The sequence below is a fragment of the Anomaloglossus baeobatrachus genome, chromosome 3 (genome assembly GCF_048569485.1).
Source record: "Anomaloglossus baeobatrachus isolate aAnoBae1 chromosome 3, aAnoBae1.hap1, whole genome shotgun sequence".
Lineage (NCBI taxonomy): Eukaryota > Metazoa > Chordata > Amphibia > Anura > Aromobatidae > Anomaloglossus > Anomaloglossus baeobatrachus.
In genome coordinates, this window is record NC_134355.1 from 199,980,757 (window position 1) to 200,000,032 (window position 19,276).

General features: G+C 45.6%; 1 long non-coding RNA gene across 1 annotated transcript in view; it reads right to left on the reverse strand.

Annotated features, from left to right (window-relative positions):
• Positions 1–5,454: 5,454 nt before the first annotated feature.
• Positions 5,455–19,276, reverse strand: part of LOC142295127 (uncharacterized) — a 29,253-nt gene continuing 15,431 nt past the window's right edge. Inside the window, exons 2-3 of the long non-coding RNA XR_012751373.1 lie at positions 11,529–11,582; positions 5,455–5,652 (exon numbers count right to left, since the gene is read on the reverse strand). This is a non-coding gene — a long non-coding RNA (uncharacterized LOC142295127). The remainder of the gene's footprint in view (positions 5,653–11,528; positions 11,583–19,276) is intronic.

Below are 19,276 nucleotides of genomic sequence, written 5' to 3' on the forward strand. Positions count from 1 at the left end.
TGTGGTCCCCCAGGGTTTTGATCTCCTCCTTCACCTCTCTTATCATGCCCTTGAGATCCTTAAGGTCCTCCTGCAGTATACCTCTCAGAGACCTGAGCAGGGACTGCATTCTTTCAACGGTAAGAGAAATGCCTGCTCTACTATCTCTGAAGGAGACACCGGCGACATTTTTTCAGGGGAGGTAGGTGCTTTATCCCGGGGGTAGTGTCTCGGGCAGGGGCTCAGGCCACGGCAGGGGAGGCTACCTGAGGCACTCGGATCTGGGATCGTGGCTTAAGTGGCAGCCGGATCCGGGGCTCGTGCAGCAGCCCGCCGCCCACAACTGTATAAAGAGGTTATTTGCAGGGGGAGAGTTTGTCAGTAACACCGCCGCTGCCTTTGTATGGGACGCTCGGGGCTGATGGAGTGGGGCAGCAGGATGGTATCCCCTCCACGGGTAGGGGAGGTGTAGTCCCGGGGCCCAGGTGTAGGTGGAGTGGAATGCTGGGGCGCAGTTTGCAGGGCTGGACCGGATGTTACCGGTGTACTCACAGTTTTCAAGTAAGTCACACAAAGTCCAAGTAGTAAACCAAGTGTCGCGGGCGGGGAGGAGGGTGTCAGCACTGCGCTCACCCCTCTGCTCGGGTCCGGCGGCTGCTGCTCAGTGGTGGCTCGAGCGGGGTGCCGGATCCCGGGGGTTCTCGAGCGGCGCTCCTCGCCCGTGAGTGAAAGGGGATTGGGTGTTGGGATTTTGTCTATTGTCCGTGATGCCACCCACGGTTGTGGTGATTTCACCACCGCTGCTCTATAGGCCCGGGAACGATGGTGTGTGGCAGCGAGATGTTGGGTTGCCCCTCCGTGGGTAGGGGTTGGTGATCCCGGAGCCCGGTGATGGGATTAGATGCAGGGCCTGGTGGGTGCAGGGACGCGGGGGCAGCGCTGTGCCTTGCGGCACTGTGGTACTCACTCAGCCTGAGACACTGACACAGTTCTTAGTAAAACACTCGGCTGGATGGACGGGTACCCTCAGACGGCTGCGGTTGTTGTTTCTCCCCTGACCCAGTTTGATGGTGTAAGTCCTTTCTTCCACCTCCGTGCACCCCTCTCCTGCACTCCGGCTTCCAGATGGCTCCCCGACTCCGGGATGTCTGCTGTGAACTGCTGGGGGTGGGGGTGTGTGTGTTGTTACCTGTGTCCCCTGGCTTGTCCAGGGCGACACACAAGTGTCGGTAGCCTCCGGAGGGGTGTGCTCAGGTCCCGCACCCCTGTGAACAGAACAGGGGCCCTCCCTCCTGCACTCTAGTTTGATGTCTCATCTGTATAAGTAGAAGTCAGTAAGATTCAAGGGAGGGGCGGGTTTTTTGGGTCTCCCCTTGGGCATGGGTTTCAGAGGGGGATTCTCCGGTGTACAGTGCAGTTTTGAGGCGGTTTGGACTACTGCAGCACGGAGCTCAGTTCTTAAGCAGTCGTCGCCATCAGCCTGCAGGTCACTCACCCAAGATGGAGGTTTCTAAAGAACCTCTAAAGGTCCATGTGTAAACGAAAATAGTCAAACTTATACGTGGGACAAAACGTTAAGCCCTTCTGTAAAAGTTGCATCTGCTCTGGTGTTTATCTTTTAGAAAAGATAATAATTACCAGTGGGTATTCCCTACCTGTGACCTGGTCATCATGTTTGTGTGTGCGGAGCCTCTGTTACACTGTCCCCCCCTGCCTCGTTTGCTTCTTCGGCCTGGTTGGCATCGCTGACCTAAAAAAGAAAGTTTGGTATATCTCCCTTGTCGATAGTATGCGTAAAACTGTCTGAGTCTGACAGTGAAGCATCCGGGGAGGAACGATAAGGTCTCGATTGTTGTGTTTTGAATGAGTTGTGCCATCGATAAACTCTATTATTCAAGTAGTCCTCTGTGTCACATAAAAAGTTCTGTTGCTTCTTTTACAGGGATTTTTGACGGTCGACTTAAAGGGAGTTTTGTAGTTTGTCTTTGATTACTGTAAAGGCCACGTCTCACTAAGCGTCATCGCTAGCGACATCGCTGCTGAGTCATGGTTTTTGTGACGCAACAGCGATCTTGCTAGCGATGTCGCAGTGTGTGACATCCAGCAACGACCTGGCCCCTGCTGTGAGGTCGCCGATCGTTGCTGAATGTCCTTGACTATTATTTGGTCGTTGCTCTCCCGCTGTGAAGCACAGATCGCTGTGTTTGACAACGAAAGAGCAACGATCTGAATGTGCAGGGAGCAGGGAGCCGGCTTCTGCGGATGCTGGTAACTAAGGTACACATCGGGTAACCAAGCAAAGGATTTGTTTGGTTACCCGATATTTACCTTGGTTACCAGCGTCCGCAGCTTCTAGAAGCCGGCTCCCTGCTCACGTAGCTAAGGTACACATCGAGTAACTATAAGCAAAGCGCTTTGCTTAGTAACCCGATGTGTACTATGGTTACCAAGCACAGGGTCATTACATGGGTCACTGGTGGCTGGTGGCTGATCTCTGATCGCTGTGGAGATCTGCCTGCTTGACAGCTCACCAGTGACCATGTAGCGACTCCAGCGATCCCTGCCAGGTCAGATCGCTGGAGGGATCGCTGGAGCGTCGCTTAGTGTGACGGTACCTTAAGTTCTTCAGGTGAGGAAGTAGAGATTAGATGTGTTTCAATGGAAGATACTTTTTCTTTGGTAGAATTGATAGTTTTATGTAAATATTCAAGTGTAGGGTCATCAGATTCAGTGAGCATTTGTTTAAAATCTGTTCAAAAACTTTGCAAAATTCCTTATTATCGCTAAAAATAGTAGGCCGTAGATTTACCAGGAGTCCTCTTGGGATCCTCTTCACCCGGAGGTATACGGGTTATTGTAGCGCAGTGGAGTTCCAAATTGAGAAGATGGCGGGATTCCTTTTCAAAGTCCCTGGTTTTGAACTCTTGTGTAGGGATATGCAGAAAGTCATCAGGTATGGTGGTCCATCTGATGATGTCTGCTGTTTCTACAGTAGAATATGAGAATGCTTCGGTGGTCATACAGGATTCACAGGTGCACATACTACAGGTAAATTCAATGAGGAAAGGAAGATACAGCACTTTGTGTATAACGGTGCTTTTATAGGATCCAAATCCTTAATATAATATCAAAGAAATCTGGCACTCAGACATAGGAGAACGTGAAATAACAAGTACTTTAATTCAGTGAACAAGGGCGTTTGCCTGAAATATGTTTGAATTTTATTCTGTCCAAGGCCTGTGCCTCCGGTACGTGTTTGGCAGTTTTTTCACGTACCGGAGGCACGTACACACGTGGATGGACATATGATTTCATAACTGCAAAAACTGCAAAATAACTACGCAAAACGTAACGGTGACCACTCGCTGCTTATTCTTCTTGACCTTTCTGCAGCCTTCGACACTGTTGACCACCATCTCCTTCTCTCTATGCTCCATTCTATTGGCCTAAAGGACACTGTGCTTTCCTGGTTCTCTTCCTATCTTTCTGGCCGCTCGTTCAGTGTATCATTTGCTGGCTCCACATCTTCTCCTCTTCCTCTCACTGTTGGGGTCCCTCAAGGTTCAGTCCTTGGCCCTCTTCTGTTCTCCCTCTACACTGCCCCAATTGGACAGACCATCAGCAGATTTGGCTTTCAGTACCATCTTTATGCTGATGACACACAGCTATACACCTCATCCCCTGAGCTCACCCCCGCTGTACTACAGAACACAAGTGACTGCCTGACTGCAGTTTGCAACATCATGTCTGCTCTCTATCTGAAACTTAACCTTTCCAAAACTGAACTTCTTCTTTTCCCTCCATCTCTCAACCTTCCTAAACCTGACATCTCCCTCTCTGTGTGTGGCACAGCGATAAGTTCTAGACCGCAGGCCCGCTGTCTGGGGGTTATACTTGACACTGATCTCTCCTTCACCTCCCACATACAATCTCTTGCCCGCACCTGCCACTTGCACCTTAAGAACATCTCTAGAATCCGCCCCTTTCTCACAATGGAAACGACAAAAACCCTCACCGTGGCCCTGATCCACTCTCGCCTTGACTACTGTAACTCTCTATTAATTGGTCTCCCCCTAACTAGACTCTCCCCTCTACAGTCCATCCTTAATGCAGCAGCCAGGGTCACCTATCTGGCTAACCGCTACTCGGACGCCTCTGCGCTGTGCCAGTCATTGCACTGGCTGCCCATATATCACAGGATCCAATTCAAACTGCTTGTTCTCACCCACAAAGCTCTCCACAGTGCAGCACCCTCCTACATCTCCACCCTCCTCTCTGTCTATCATCCCACCCGTTCTCTACGCTCTGCAAATGACTTTCGACTAACATCCACACTAATTCGAACCTCCCACTCCCGAATCCAAGACTTCTTCCGAGCTGCACCAAACCTCTGGAACGCTCTACCCCAAGAAGTTAGGACAAATCACAACTTACTCAGCTTCAGACGCTCCCTAAAAACGCATCTTTTTAGGGCGGCCTATCACACTCCCTAGCCAAACTAATTTCACATAATCCCTCTACAACTTCTCAGAACATAACCCCACGTCAAACTCCTTGGCACCCAAATGCATCTCAAGGCTCTTGCCAACTGGTCCAGGAAGCCATCATCTATCCCCCATGAGCTGGCTGGATTGTCATTTTAAATAAACACTTGTACCTTGCCCCTCCCCCCATCTCATTGTAGATTGTAAGCTCTCACGAGCAGGGTTGCCATTTTTCCTTTTAAATATTGTAGCCTCTATAATTGTTACTTGTTTGTATATGTTTATGTATATGATATGTATATGTTCCTCCTGAATTGTAAAGCGCTGCGGAATATGTTGGCGCTATAGAAATAAAGATTATTATTATTATTATTATAACTGTTTGGACACACGTAAGTATTTTGGAACGGAACGTATGTCCGTTCCATACTTACGTGTGTCCGTGTGTTTCGCACGCTGACATAACCACGTATTCTCCGGCAGCACGGGTGTCACACGACATGCACCCGTACCACACGGATGCAGTGTGGATGCGGTCCCGTGTGACACGCGCTGGAGAAACACATGTCATTATTTTAAAATAAAAAAACTCATACTCACCTCCACCAGCCCTGCAGAATCTTCCGCTCCAAACAGTTGCTGTCGGCTGCCGCTCGTTAGGAGCATGTTGTGGAGGTGGGGTGCTGTCACAGGCGCTGATCTCCGCTCGGCCAGAAGCAGCATCAGCGGGGAGTGGGCGGGGCTGGAGCCGAAGATCAGAACCCTGGACAGCAGCGAGGACCATGTGAGTATGTAAATTACCTGTTCTCCATGTGCTATCCGCGATACCACACGGAGAACACATGTGGACCGCACGTACCGGAAACACGTACTTACCTCACGCAACACATAAGGAAAATACGTGTCTCGCGGCACGTGCGTGATTTTAACGTGATTGTGGCACAGACCCAACATGGAGTTAAAATGGATTAAATAAAGGATTTGCATTTTATTCAGAGGATCCGGATTTTTTTCTTTCTACATGAAGGTTTCCCGTTGGTCCACGGCTGTACAACCAGAGTCCAACATTATAGTAGCCGGGTGGAAATATTAGAACGGTACTAGTGAGCATAAACTTTCTTCTTTAATTCAACACAGTGTTTGGTTGGTGACGTTTCGGTCATACAATAAGACCTTCATCAGAATCATACTACAAAAATAGAAGAAAAAAATATATATAATACATAGAAATGTGAAATATATATTCACAAATAATAACATCCAAATATAATGTATTTGATATAATAATACAAACAATATTATGAAAACAGCAAAATATCTAGTCAATGCATATGAAAGCACATATAAAGAGTTAAGGGCAATGAGATGCAGGTTACAGAATATAGCATATTACTAAAGGAGGAATGGAATGAATGTTTCAGAGAAGGAGGCCCCCAGTAGCAGTAGAGATTAGAATTGAGAGCGGTTTGTGGTTCGTGGTTCTCCAGTTCGCAGTTCCAGTGATTTTGGGGGGTGTTCTAGATAGAACTAGAACTCGAGCTTTTTGCTAAAAGTTCGGCAGCTCGAGTTACGTTCAAGAACGGTTCTATCAGCAAAAAGCCTAGCTAATTACTAGCTAGCTTTTCACTGTAATAGTGTGTCACTCTGTGATTCACACTATTATCAAATTTCAGCGTATAGTGTGCGGGGGCTGCGCGTTTAGATCACTGCTGCTGGGATAATGGCGATCGGCATTTTTGTTTTCTTCCTTCCCTAAGCACGCGTGTAGTGGGGCGGGCCAGCATGTCAGCCGATCCCAGACACGCACACGGCTAAGTGGACTTTTTGTCAGACAAGCAAGGGCATGTGTCATAGGCTGTCCATGTCACATGTCCTTGCATTATAAAAACGGACATTTTCCCTCAGGAAGCCATTATCTGCCTTCTGCGTCTGGGTGTCAGTCACCGCTCACGCAGCTCCTGTCGCCGGTCCTGCTATGTACGCTATATACACAGCGCTCTACTGATTAGGGACAGAAGTTTATTTCAGCCCTTGTCAGGGCTAATTACATCTGGCTCAGAGCCATAAGTGACAGTCAGGTCCGTGGAAATGCTGTATACAGCTTCAGATAACAGCGTCTGTGTAGCTAAGCTCAGGGAATTCTTTGCTGCATTTCACCATTAGGAGGGATAGAAAGTGAGGCTTCCTTTCCTCTACACTGACCCACAACCCGGCCACTGTACCCTCCTGCAAATTTTTGCAAAGCCATTTTAATTTAAATGAGTGCTGCCAGTTAGTGCCATCCAAAGAGTGGCTGCAGTACTCCATTATTGTGCCACTTGTGCCAAGCAAGTCCCACCACCTCTGCATTCTCCTCTCCTGCACATTTTAGCAAAGCCATTTTATTTTAAAAGAGTGCTGCCAGTTAGTGGCATCCAAAAAGTGGCTGTTGTACTACATTATTGTGCCACTTGTGCCAAGCAAGTCCCACCACCTCTGCATTCTCCCCTCCTGCACATTTTTGCAAAGCCATTTTAATTGAAAAGAGTGCTGCCAGTTAATGGCATCAAAAAAGTGGCTGTTGTACTCCATTAGTGTCCCACTGGTGCCAAGCAATTTCCAGCACCTCTGCATTACACCCTCCTGCTCATTTTTACTAAGCTATTATAATAGCAAAAAATGCTGAAACTTAGTGGCATCCAAAAAGTGGCTGTTGTACTCCATTTGTGTCCCTCTGGTGCCAAGCAATTTCCAGCACCTCTGCATTACACCCTCCTGCTCATTTTTACTAAGCTATTATAATAGCAAACACTGCTGAAACTTAGTGGCATCCAAAAAGTGGCTGTTGTACTCCATTAGTGTCCCACTGGTGCCAAGCAAGTCCCACCACCTCTGCATTCTACCCTCATGCACATTTTGCTACGCTAATTTTATAGCAAACTCAGGGAATTCCTTGCTGCATTTGATCATTAGTAGGGGTAAAAAGTGAGGCTTCCTTTACTGTCCTGGTACCCACAGAACACGGCCACTGTACCCACCTGCCCACTTTTGCCACACTATTTAATTTGCCCAAAGAGCTGACTCTTTTTCTGCCATCCTAAAATTGTCTGGAATATCGTTCCTTTGCTGCCAAGCAAGGTACAACACCTGTGCATTCTACACTCCTTTCCATTTCTGGAACGCAATTATTAACTGCAGCTAGTCCAGGCAATCTGTGACGAAGGTGCAGGCGTGGATATAATGTTGCCTTCATCCAATGCTGGTTCTCTCGATGTCTGACAGCTCAACAATACCATCTGTTTCCACTTCCAAAAAGACGACCTGCCAATCACACTCCCGCTTACTGGTAAAGGGGTGGAAGTTCAGTGTGAAAAAGCATGTGTGACTGCTGTCCCCACAGTCACAGAGGATGAAGAGCACACAGAGGCACTTGATGGGGCAGGCGGTGGTTGCACAGGCTTGCTAGGCCGCATTTTTGCACAGTGAAATTTCCATTGCGACCTATGCTTCATTTTAAGTTGTGTACAGGGTGGGTATGCAGCAAAACCACGCAACAAGAAAAGGACTTTAGGCAGTTGGGTTGATAAATGATTGTTTAACTTTCCCAAAACAAACAATAAGAACCATGCATAAAATTGAAATAATAGAACAATATATTCTGTTGCCTACTACCTGCTAATCCCTCTGCGTAGCAGCAGTAATTGTGTGTTTGTGCGTGTATGTGTGTGTGCGAACACGACTTACCAGTGGCGCATCACAATAGCTTCCAAGTTATCTACCGAAACATAGACAAAACACATTATACCCTTGTTAGCTGAAGCCTCACAGATAATGCAGATGATAACAGTGTGAATGCAAACCACACAGCTCTGCAACATAGTCATGGAAATCTTGAAAAGCAACAGTTAATGCAAACATGTGTCGTAGTCCCTCTATGATTTAAACTGTACGTGACAATTTTACAGTGCAGAGGCAGCAAGTCTTATTGTCTATATAGTTGGCCTACACAAAACAGATATGTGTTTTGATAATAAAACAAAGTGTTGCGTGCACACAGTGCTGGGCACAGCCTACCGTACCCGGGTACTGTGATGTCCAATTGCCATAAATACAGACTTTACGCTCCTCTCACGGTAAACAGTATAGACAGCACCGGAAGAATGTCTGTCTGTGGCACAGGATGCTGCTCACTGGCGTTACGGTGCTCCTCATCAAAGTACAACCCGACTCCCCTCACAATTGAATGAAGTGTTTCCGTGGTGGCTCCTTGCTGTAACACAAACCTTTAGCTTTTCCTTCTGTTCATAAACAGCATCTCCAAGTCCACACCCGAAGACCAATTTGCTTTTGCTATAGTGACCAAACAGACAAAGGCAGATCCAAAAAAGCAGCTGCCCCTTGTGTGTAGTCTACAACAATGCATGCAATGAACGGCAAATAAGCATGTTGCATTGACAGTGGCTAAAGCTGAGCAATACACCTTCACGCTATCAATTCATATCCATGTGACACTTCATGGAGGAAGTACTCAAAGGTGTGAGTTTTTGCCTTCTACTTATAGATTGTTGACAAATCTTACAGATTCCATGACTTGAGTGATCCTTTGCGATGTCCAAAAAGTCCCAGGCTAGGCAAGGCTTACAGCCCATGCGACCTGCATAGCCAACACGACTTCTGCTCAGAGTCAAAGTTGTGGCCCAGGATTCAGTTGTTGACGTGCTTCCAGTACTTTGTCTCTGGCCAGGAAGACGCAACGTAACCTCGTCGTCAGTAGCATCCTCCTCCACCTCCTCTGCTGACCTCATCGACTGGCTGACTTTGATTTGACAGTAAGTGTGGTCTCCAACCTCATCAATCACCCTGTGTGTTTTCATTCCCCTCATCCTGAGTCCTCCGAGACAACCTCTTCCTGCCCTGACCGAATAGTAAAGTTGTCGTTCTAATCAGGTATCTGTGTCTCCTCATCATGTTTCCCATTGTCTCCACCAGGAGGATTTACTGTTTGGAAATGAGGGTGTAGATTAGGCTCAGCACCTTCTTCATCGGGGCCTGGATCCGACTCACAAAGCTTCTGGCCATCTGTGCAGAACATTTCCCCTGTCTCCTGGAACTCGCTACCTCAACACGTCAGATTATCTGCTACACCCGCAAGCTTCAAACGGAATCTGAAAACTCATCTGTTCAGAAATGACTATAACTTTCAATGACACCACCACCGTGCATACCTGACGCCCAACCTACACCACACCTACTGTCTCCTCCCAAAAATCCTTTAGAATGTAATCCCACAAGGGCAGGGCCCTCTTCCCTCTGTACCAGTCTGTCTATTTTTACTTGTATATGTATTCTGTATGTAACCCCCTTATCATGTGACGGGGGGTACTCGATTGTGCGACACATTCCACAAATTGAACGTGCCGCACATACGATGGTGCAGGTTATGATCGCATACGATATCGTATGCTTAATCGTAACGTGTAAAGCAGGCTTTAGTCTTCATTTCGGGCTACAGCGCATGCTCCCACACTTAGTGCGAAAAGCCTCTTTGCACAGGTACTTGCACTTCTGGCCGGGTCTAAGTCCTGTGTTGTGCCTAGACAGCATGCTGAAGCTGATAGTCTTTTTTCGGAGACTGTATTTCATGCTATTGAGCATGGTCAGGTAGTTACTGCATCAGAGGCTAGGTCCGGTAATGAACTCTTTGGCCCTGCCCCTGATGTGGGGGGCCCATATAGACCACAGGGCATCAGGTGTCCTGACGATGTGGCCAGGCCACTCCCAACTGGCTTGCAGAGGCCCGCCCCTATGACTTGTCACCTCATTATTGTTGGTCAGACAATGACTGGTGAGGTGTTTGGGTCGTGGCAACCATGAGGTCATCATTGAAGTGGCGGTTCCGAATAGGACGCTAGTTATGCCACTCATGACATTTCATTCTGCTTTTGTCTCCAGGAGGCGCATTGTGGTCCACCCTGGTTTGGGGCGGACCCAGGTTATAAAAGGGGCTGGAGCCAACAAGGAGGTGTACAGTCTTCTATTATGCTCCGAAAGAGCACACCTCCATCAGTCCTCTGAGAGCCATGACTTGTTCATCTTGGTTCTTTTAGAAACACAGCGAGGGGACTCCAACCACAGTCTCCTTCGTTTCCACTAATTGGGCCACACACACACACCCCACTTGACTGTCATCAGTTGACCCCCCTTTTCAAAATGAAAAAGATGCTTGGCATGAAGCACTCTCAAAAATACGCGTGCCTTTTGCCTCCCATGGATGACCCAGGGGAAGAAAAGTCCTCTGAGAGCCATGACTTCCTCATCTTGGTGAACGTTAGTATGTCCACATTGTCAGTGGACGCGTGTGCTTATGTGTTAGCACACCCCCAGCAGCACTGAGGACACGTTCAGAGAGAACGCTGGCTGCAGGACACGACAAGATCCCCAAGGCGTACGTGGTGAGCTCAGGCAATTTATCCAGATTGGAAGCCTAAAATGAGCTGGGCTCAAGTTGCACAGTAATGGCATCGATGTTCCCTTGCATATACTCATATATCTGTGTCTCGTCCTCTTTTTCCTCGCCAAGTTGTTTTGTTTTCGCATGAGAATTTGTTCCTGTCACTTTCCCATGTGTTTGTGTTGTGTTGTGAGTTGTTTGTCACCTTTTGGACACCTTTGAGGGTGTTTTCTAGGTGTTTTTATGTGTTTGTGAATGCCTCCCATTGTTTCCTATGGGGTTCTAGAGGATCGCCGAACCGAACTCGAACGCGACCTCCGTTCGGCGAACCAAGCTCTTGCCGAACCGCGACCGGTTCGCTCAACTCTAGTAGAGATACTCAAGGACCTGAAGCAAGTCCCAGGTCACAATGATCAAGTCTGGAAGAAAAGGAACAGAGTTTAAAAAAACTCATATATAAAAAATATATAAATATTTATTCTTACCAGCGTTAGTGATATAGATAGGTATGCAGTGTCCAGTACAATGTAGATATGCGAGCACGTTGCTAAGGGAGGGTGCTAATGTAGATTCAGACTGGGTAAAACTTTAAACACGTATCAAAAAGAGAAAAAAAATTCTCAAATCCAGCTCACCAGTATGTATGAAGTCCAAAGATGGTGCAAGGAAGATGAATCACGGCCATGACACTAGGATATACAAAAAAGGGAATCTAGCACGACATCCAATGGATAAAAATCTTCTATTTGCTTTATTAATCCATGTTAAAAGGTGAAGTTTAAAATACAGACAAGGGACGCGTTTCGGAATATACTTCCTTATTCACAATCCTATACAGACTAACATAAAACAGTTCCTCATAAAGGCAAGGTAGAATGGATCAGGAAATGACATCATATGTTAATAAACCACAAACAAAAAAAAAAAATAGGGCTGACAATTCAATACAAATATAATAGATCATTTTTGAAATTCATGCCCATTGGATATCTTGTGTGCATATAATAAATCCATTTTGCCTCTCGATAATGTAACAATTTCTTTATATCACCACCCCTTTTGGGAAGATTAACTCTTTCAATAGCATTAACTTTCAAACTACTACAACTCACATGATGTTCCTTCAAAAAATGTTGAGAGGCCCCTGACAGGCTCCTGGTTTTACTATTTGCGGCATCATATATATGCTTTGATACACGGCGTCTCATAGTTCTTAAAGTGCTTCCAACATATTGTTTTTTACATGTGTCGCATGACAAAAGATATATAACATTAGACATTCCACAATTTATTAATGAATTTATATTGTATTTTTTCCAGTTGTAAAAGATACAAAACTTTTTGTATTATGTATATATTTGCACAGACCACAATTTTTCTGGCCACATTTGACCGATCCTGTTGTAGGCAACCACATAGATTTGTCTGAAATTTTAACACTATGAGATCTGGTGTTGTGATCACTGGGGGCCAAAACATTTCCTAGAGACATGTTGTTTCTAGAAACAAACTTCACTCCTTGTTCCAAAATTCTATTCAAAATTGGATCGACTGACAGTATTGGGAGGAACCTTTTTACGATGTGAACTACATCATAAAAATCTTTGCTAAATCTGGTGGAAAATATTACCTGTGAATCACTAAAATCACAATTTTTAGCAATATGAGTTTTATCCTCCAAATATTGACTTCTCGATTTTAAATCAGTTTTATCTTTTGCTTTGTCAATCATTTTTTTGGAGTAACCTCTATTTTGTAATCTCCTACTAATAGTTTCACATTCATTTTGGTACATCTCAGAATTTGTGCAGCATCTCTTCGCACGTATAAATTCTCCCGCTGGTAAATTTGTGGTGATATGTTTGGGGTGGCAGCTCCTGACGTGTAATAGGGAGTTGCCTGCTGATTTTTTTTCGATATAAGCTACACTCCACCTTTGTTAAGGCCTGCAACACACATCCGTTTAAAACGTGCGTGTTTGGTCCGTTTCCGAACATACCGGAGATACGACCAAACGTGCACATATGTTTTTTTATGTTTAAAGGCACACGTGTGTGTTATTTCATCTTCTGTGTGTTCGTGTGCGTCCCACATTTTTTGCTCCGTTTGGCACGGAAGCATGTTCATTTTTGGGATGGAGCACGCACACACGGACATAATGTTAGCCTATGGGAGTCCAAATAAAACGTTCCTTGCACAGATGTGTGGTTATGTTGTCCGTGAGAAATGTCCATGTGTGATGCAAAATGTCGTTACTACATGTCGGAAGACAGAGTAGCGGGATGAGAATGAACTCGGGGGAAATTCACCCAACTTCATTGTCATGCCGCGGCTCTGTCTATGTGCCGTGTACTGATTAGCGGTCACCTGTGAAGGATTCACCGGTGACCGCTAATCCCCCGAGTGACTAAAGTGTCCCCCTCTCTCTCATACTCACCGATCCCCGGCGCTGCACGGCAGTCACACTGCTCCGGCGGCTTTTTCTAATTTGAAAAAGCCGTCCGCTCATTAAACAATCTCGTATTCCCTGCTTTCCCCGCCCACCGGCGCCTATGATTGGTTGCAGTGAGACACGCCCCCACGCTGAGTGACAGGTGTCTCACTGCACCCAATCACAGCAGCCGGTGGGCGTGTCACTATGGAGTATAGAAATAAATAAATAAATAATTAAAAAACTGGCGTGCGGTCCCCCCAATTTTAATACCAGCCAGATAAAGCCATACGGCTGAAGGCTGGTATTCTCAGGATGGGGAGCTCCACATTATGGGGACCCCACCAGTCTAACAATATCAGTCAGCAGCCGCCCAGAATGGCCGCATACATTAGATGCGACTGTTCTGGGACAGTACCCGGCTCTTCCCAATTTGCCCTGGTGCGTTGGCAAATTGGGGTAATAAGGACTTAATGGCAGCCCATAGCTGCCACTAAATCCTAGATTAATCATGTCAGGCGTCTCCCCGAGATACCTTCCATGATTAATCTGTAGGGTTACAGTAAATAAACACACACACACCAGAAAAAATAATTTATTAGAAATAAAAAACACTAACAAATTCCCTGGTTCACCAATTTAATAAGCACCAAAAAGCCCTCCATGTCCGGCGGAATCCAGGATGGTCCAGCGTCGCTTCCAGCTCTGCTGCATGAAGGTGACAGGAGCTGCAGAAGACACCGCCGCTCCTGACACCTCCACACAGCAACTGAGGTGAGTAGCACAATCAGCTGAGCTGTTAGTGAGGTTACCTGGATCCAGCGGTGGCCGCGGGTAACCTCAGTGACAGCTCAGCTGATCGCGCGGCTGTCTTCATTTGCTGCGTGCAGCTGACAGGAGCGGCAGTGTATTCTGCTGCTCCGGTCACCTTCATGCAGCAGAGCTGGAAGTGATGCTGGACCATCCTGGATTACGCCGGACATGGAGGGCTTTTTCGGGCTGATTAAATTGGTGAACCAGGAAATGTGTTAGTGTTTTTTATTTCTAATAAAGGATTTTTCAGGTGTGTGTGTTTATTTACCGTAACTTACAGATTAATCATTGAAGGTATCTCTGGGAGACGCCTGCCATGATTAATCTAGGATTTAGTGGCAGCTATGAGCTGCCATTAACTCCTTATTACCCCGATTTGCCAACGCACCAGGGCAAATCTGGAAGAGCCGGGTACAGTTCCAGAACTGTCGCATCTAATGTATGCGGCAATTCTGGGCGTCTGCTGGCTGATATTGTTAGGCTGGGGAGCTCCACATAACGTGGGGCTCCCCATCCTGAGAATACCAGCCTGCAGCCGTATGGCTTTATCTGGCTGGTATTAAAATAGGGGGGTAACGCACGCCAGTTTTTTTAATTATTTATTTATTTATTTTACTGCACAGTATAGACACGCCCACCGGCTGCTGTGATTGGGTGCAGTGACACAGCTGTCACTCAGCGTGTGGGCGTGTCTCACTGCAACCAATCCTATTTGCCGGTGGGTGGGGAAAGCAGGGAATACAAGATTGATTAATGAGCGGCCGGCTTTTTCAAAAGAGGAAAAGCCGCCGGAGTTTAGAGAACAGCCGTGCAGCGTCACGCCGGTGATCGGGGAACGGTGAGTATGCAAGAGGGGTACTCCATTCAGTTACTCTGGTGATTAGCGGTCTCCGGTGAGTCCACCGGTGAGTATGAGGATGAAGTCGGGTGAAGTACACCCGAGTTCATTCTCAGCGCGCGACTCTCTCTGCTGTCAGTCGGCATGTATCAATGACATTTAACATGAATGCCCTACCACAAGAGGTAGTAATGGCAGATACTATAACAGCTTTTAAAAAAGGGCTGGATGATTTCCTCAGTACACAAAACATTGTTGGTTATAAATGACTTAGTGACTAAATGTAGAACTGGTGGAGGAAGGTTGAACTAGATGGACCTAGGTCTTTTTTCAACCTAAGTAACTATGTAACTATGTAACATCACACACGGACATTTCACACGGACAACACACACACACGTCAGTTAAGTTTCACACGCACACACGGCCATTCCACACGCACACGTGGTTACCATACGCCGGACACACAGCCACCACACGTGCGTTATTTACGGACCAAAAAACGGATTACGGACATGAAAAACGGCCCGTACTACACGTGCGTGGTTATCAAGGACGTGTGTTTTAGGCCTAAGAGAGTTACCTTCCAAAAAAATATCTAAAACCGCAATGCGGTTTTTGTGTTGTTCAAAAGTGAAAAAAATATTACACGGGTTATTATTGATATAGTTGATGAAGTAAAAAATGTGTTCTTCAGACCCACGCCAAATAAGGCAAATAAGCACATCATCTATAAATCTTAAAAAAATACCGATGTTCTTGCTGAATGGATTACAAATGTCAAAAATATATTGCTCCTCCCACCAACTCATGTAAATATTCGCCAGACAGGGAAAATTTCGCTCCCATAGAACAACCTTTGTTTTGAATGTAAAAATCATTAGAAAACATAAAAAAATTGTTTTTTAACAAAAAATGTGTAGCAGTCAAAATAAATTCTTGTAGGTCTGGCAAATAGTTACTATATTTGTTCAGTTGGTGTTTGAGGGCAATCAAAGCAAGATTATGGGGAATGGATGAATACAATGATTGCACATCACAGGTTATCCAACTAAAATCATCCTGCCAGGAGATGTTATTCATTACATTTAGTACATGTTTTGAATCCTGTAAAAAACTGGGAGAGTTTCGTGACAAAGTTTGCAATCTTGTATCCACCCATTCTGATAAATATTCCAGGAGAGAATCAATAACTGAAACTATAGGACGAAAAATCGGAGGAAAAATTTCTTTATGAAGTTTTGGTAATGCATGAAATAAGGGGATACGCGAGTCTGAAGGACACAAATAATCAACTTGTTTTTTATTTAAAATTCCCAAATGTAATCCCTCCTGCAATAAACTCAGTAATGATTCCTTAATTTTGCTAGAGGGATCATTGGGGATTTTTTTATAAGTGTTTTCATCATTCAGCATGTGATTTAATTCTCGTGTATATAAGAATTTGTCTATGATAGCAATGGAACCTCCTTTATCTGAATTTCTGACAATGATGTATGGATTTTCATTTAATGATTTTAGGACTGTTTTTTGTCTGCTAGATATATTAGGACAGAACTTTTTTTCTTTTCTATGTAAATTTGTAAGTTCAGATTCCACCATGTGTTGGAAATCCTCCATCGACTGAGTCCGTGTCTGGACAGGGTAGAAGGAAGGATTTGTAACATGGGTGGAAAAACTAGAATCTTGCAGAGACATTAATTTACCACCATTGTCAGACAAATCTAGCAAAATCTGAATGGACATTTGCTCATTAAAGGAAGAAAAAGTTAGTTTATCAACATTATTTGCACAAATAAAAGACTCTTCTACTGGTTTATCACAGAGTGTCCGATCTAGAACAAGTGTTGTAATGTTCAAAGGTCCACTCGGTTGAGCCCCGTTCACACTAACAGAGTCAGTTTCTAGGTCTCTACATTGTTCAGGATAAGATGTTAAGTTCTCAATTGCTTGGATATCAGACGCTGATGAAGGCTCTCCATTTGCAAGATTGGAAGAAGAGGAAACATTTATGTCTGCTTTTTCTATTTGATGAAAGTGCTTTGCCACTGTCAATCTCCTTATGAATTTATTTACATCCAATAAAGTATCAAAAAGGTTGAACCTAGTGTCAGGCACAAAACTTAATCCTTTCTTGAGTAAATCAAGTGGATGTTGCTTGATTGTGCAAGCTGATAAGTTCACCACTGTGAAATCCTCCTCAGTTAATAATTGTATTTCTTTTTGAAAAAACTGTGGGTTTTTCTTTGACTGATGTTTTCTTCCTCCCCTCCTTGTTTTTTTCAAGGTTTACATTCAACATAGTCACGTTTTTTGAATTTTTTCCATTCACATTTCTTAATGATGTTGAAGGTAAAGCAGAGTCAGAATCAGATAAGTCCGTGTTCACATCTGTGGTTTCAATATCTGTGGAAGAAAAACTGACTCTAGAGGTGTCAGATGGATAAGATCTGTTTTTCCCTTTAAGGATGGATTTAAAACCTGATTGAAAATTTCTGCGATGTTGTGGCCAGGTATAAACTTGATCTTTACTGTAATCCATAACATCTCTTTTGAATTTTCTTTCTTTAATAGCAGTAATGTTATCTTCCATTTCCGTTAATTTTTTATTTATTCTCATTTTGTGAACATTCTAATTGCTGGTATCCATATATTTGGTAAGAGAACTTTCAATTTTTTTAATATTCTCTTCCAAAGTAGTCAATTTAATCTGTTCATGTTCAACAATGAGTGTTATTAATTTAGTAGAACACTCCGACAATATTGTATTCCATTTAGTCATGAAATCAGCATCATATTCTGTAGTTGGGCGTTTGTTCATACGCAACCCCCTTTGTATCATATTACGTGTGAGATATGACTGCAAAGTCTGTTTGTCCCACCACACTCTAAGGCGGGCATTGCACACTACGACATCGCAGGCCGATGCTGCGATGCCGAGTGCGATAGTGCCCGCCCCCGTCGCAGCAGCGATATGTGGTGATAGCTGGCGTAGCGAAAGTTATCGCTACGCCAGCTTCACACACACACTCACCTGCCGTGCGACGTCCCTGTGGCCGGCGACCCGCCTCCTTGTTAAGGGGGCGGGTCGTGCGGCGTCACTGCGACGTCACACGGCAGGCGGCCAATCAGAGCGGAGGGGCGGAGATGAGCAGGATGTAAACATCCTGCCCACCTCCTTCCTTCCGCATATCGTACGGAAGCCGCAGTGAGGCCGGTAGGAGACGTTCCTCGCTCCTGCGACTTCACACACAGCGATGTGTGCTGCCGCAGGAGCGAGGAACAACATCGGACCATTGCGTCAGCGTAATTATGAATTACGCCGACGCTATACCGATGATACGATTACGACGCTTTTGCGCTCGTTAATCGTATCATCCAGCCTTTACACACTGCGATGTCGCATGCGATGCCGGAAGTGCGTCATTTTCAATTTGACCCCACCGACATCGCACCTGCGATGTCGCAGTGTGCAAAGTGCCCCTTAGGTGAGAGGCCATGGTTTTATCCAAATCAAACATCAGCTGTTCAAATTCTTCATTTTCTGCTTGTGGTATGTCACTATCCATTGAAAAAATATCCGCTACTTTTTTTAAAACTTTAAATATCCTGGCGTCTGACGTCATATCTGGTCATGAGGCAGATGGTTGGCAAAAATATGTAGTAGATGTCACAGCCGTTCGCGAGACCGGATATGACGCAGACGGTGTCACTACTGTTTGGAAAACCGGAAGTGGCATCAGCGATTGACATAAAATCACAAGGGAACCAAAATGTACACGGAGCTCCAGCCAGACAGCCAGATATGATGTGACGGGATGGCAAAGAAGTGTAACAAAGAAATAAGTGTATATGATTGGCAATAGAAACCATATGTTCAGAAAAGAAACGTTAATGCAGCACCCTGGGATAGCAGGATCCTAAGGCTTTCTGGAACACCCTATGCTGACAACCCACACCTCACACACAGGTAGGGGCACATTCCCTGAGACCTGGGCGCAGCATGTAGAGGGTTAATAGTGGTCAGGTGTGAAAACCAATCCGTTAGCTATTAGCCTGGGAAAGGGGTGTGGCTTGTGGGAAGTGTCGCGGGCGGAGGAGGGGACGCTGCGCTCTCCCTCTGCTCGGGTCCGGCTGCCGCTGCTGCTGCGGCTTGCTGCTGCTCGGTGGCTCGAGCGATGGACCGGATCCCGGGGACTTGAGCGGCGCTCCTCGCCCGTGAGTGAAAGGGTTTTGGTTTTGGGGATTTATTGTCCGTGACGCCACCCACGGTTGTGGTGATTTTTGATAACACCACCGCT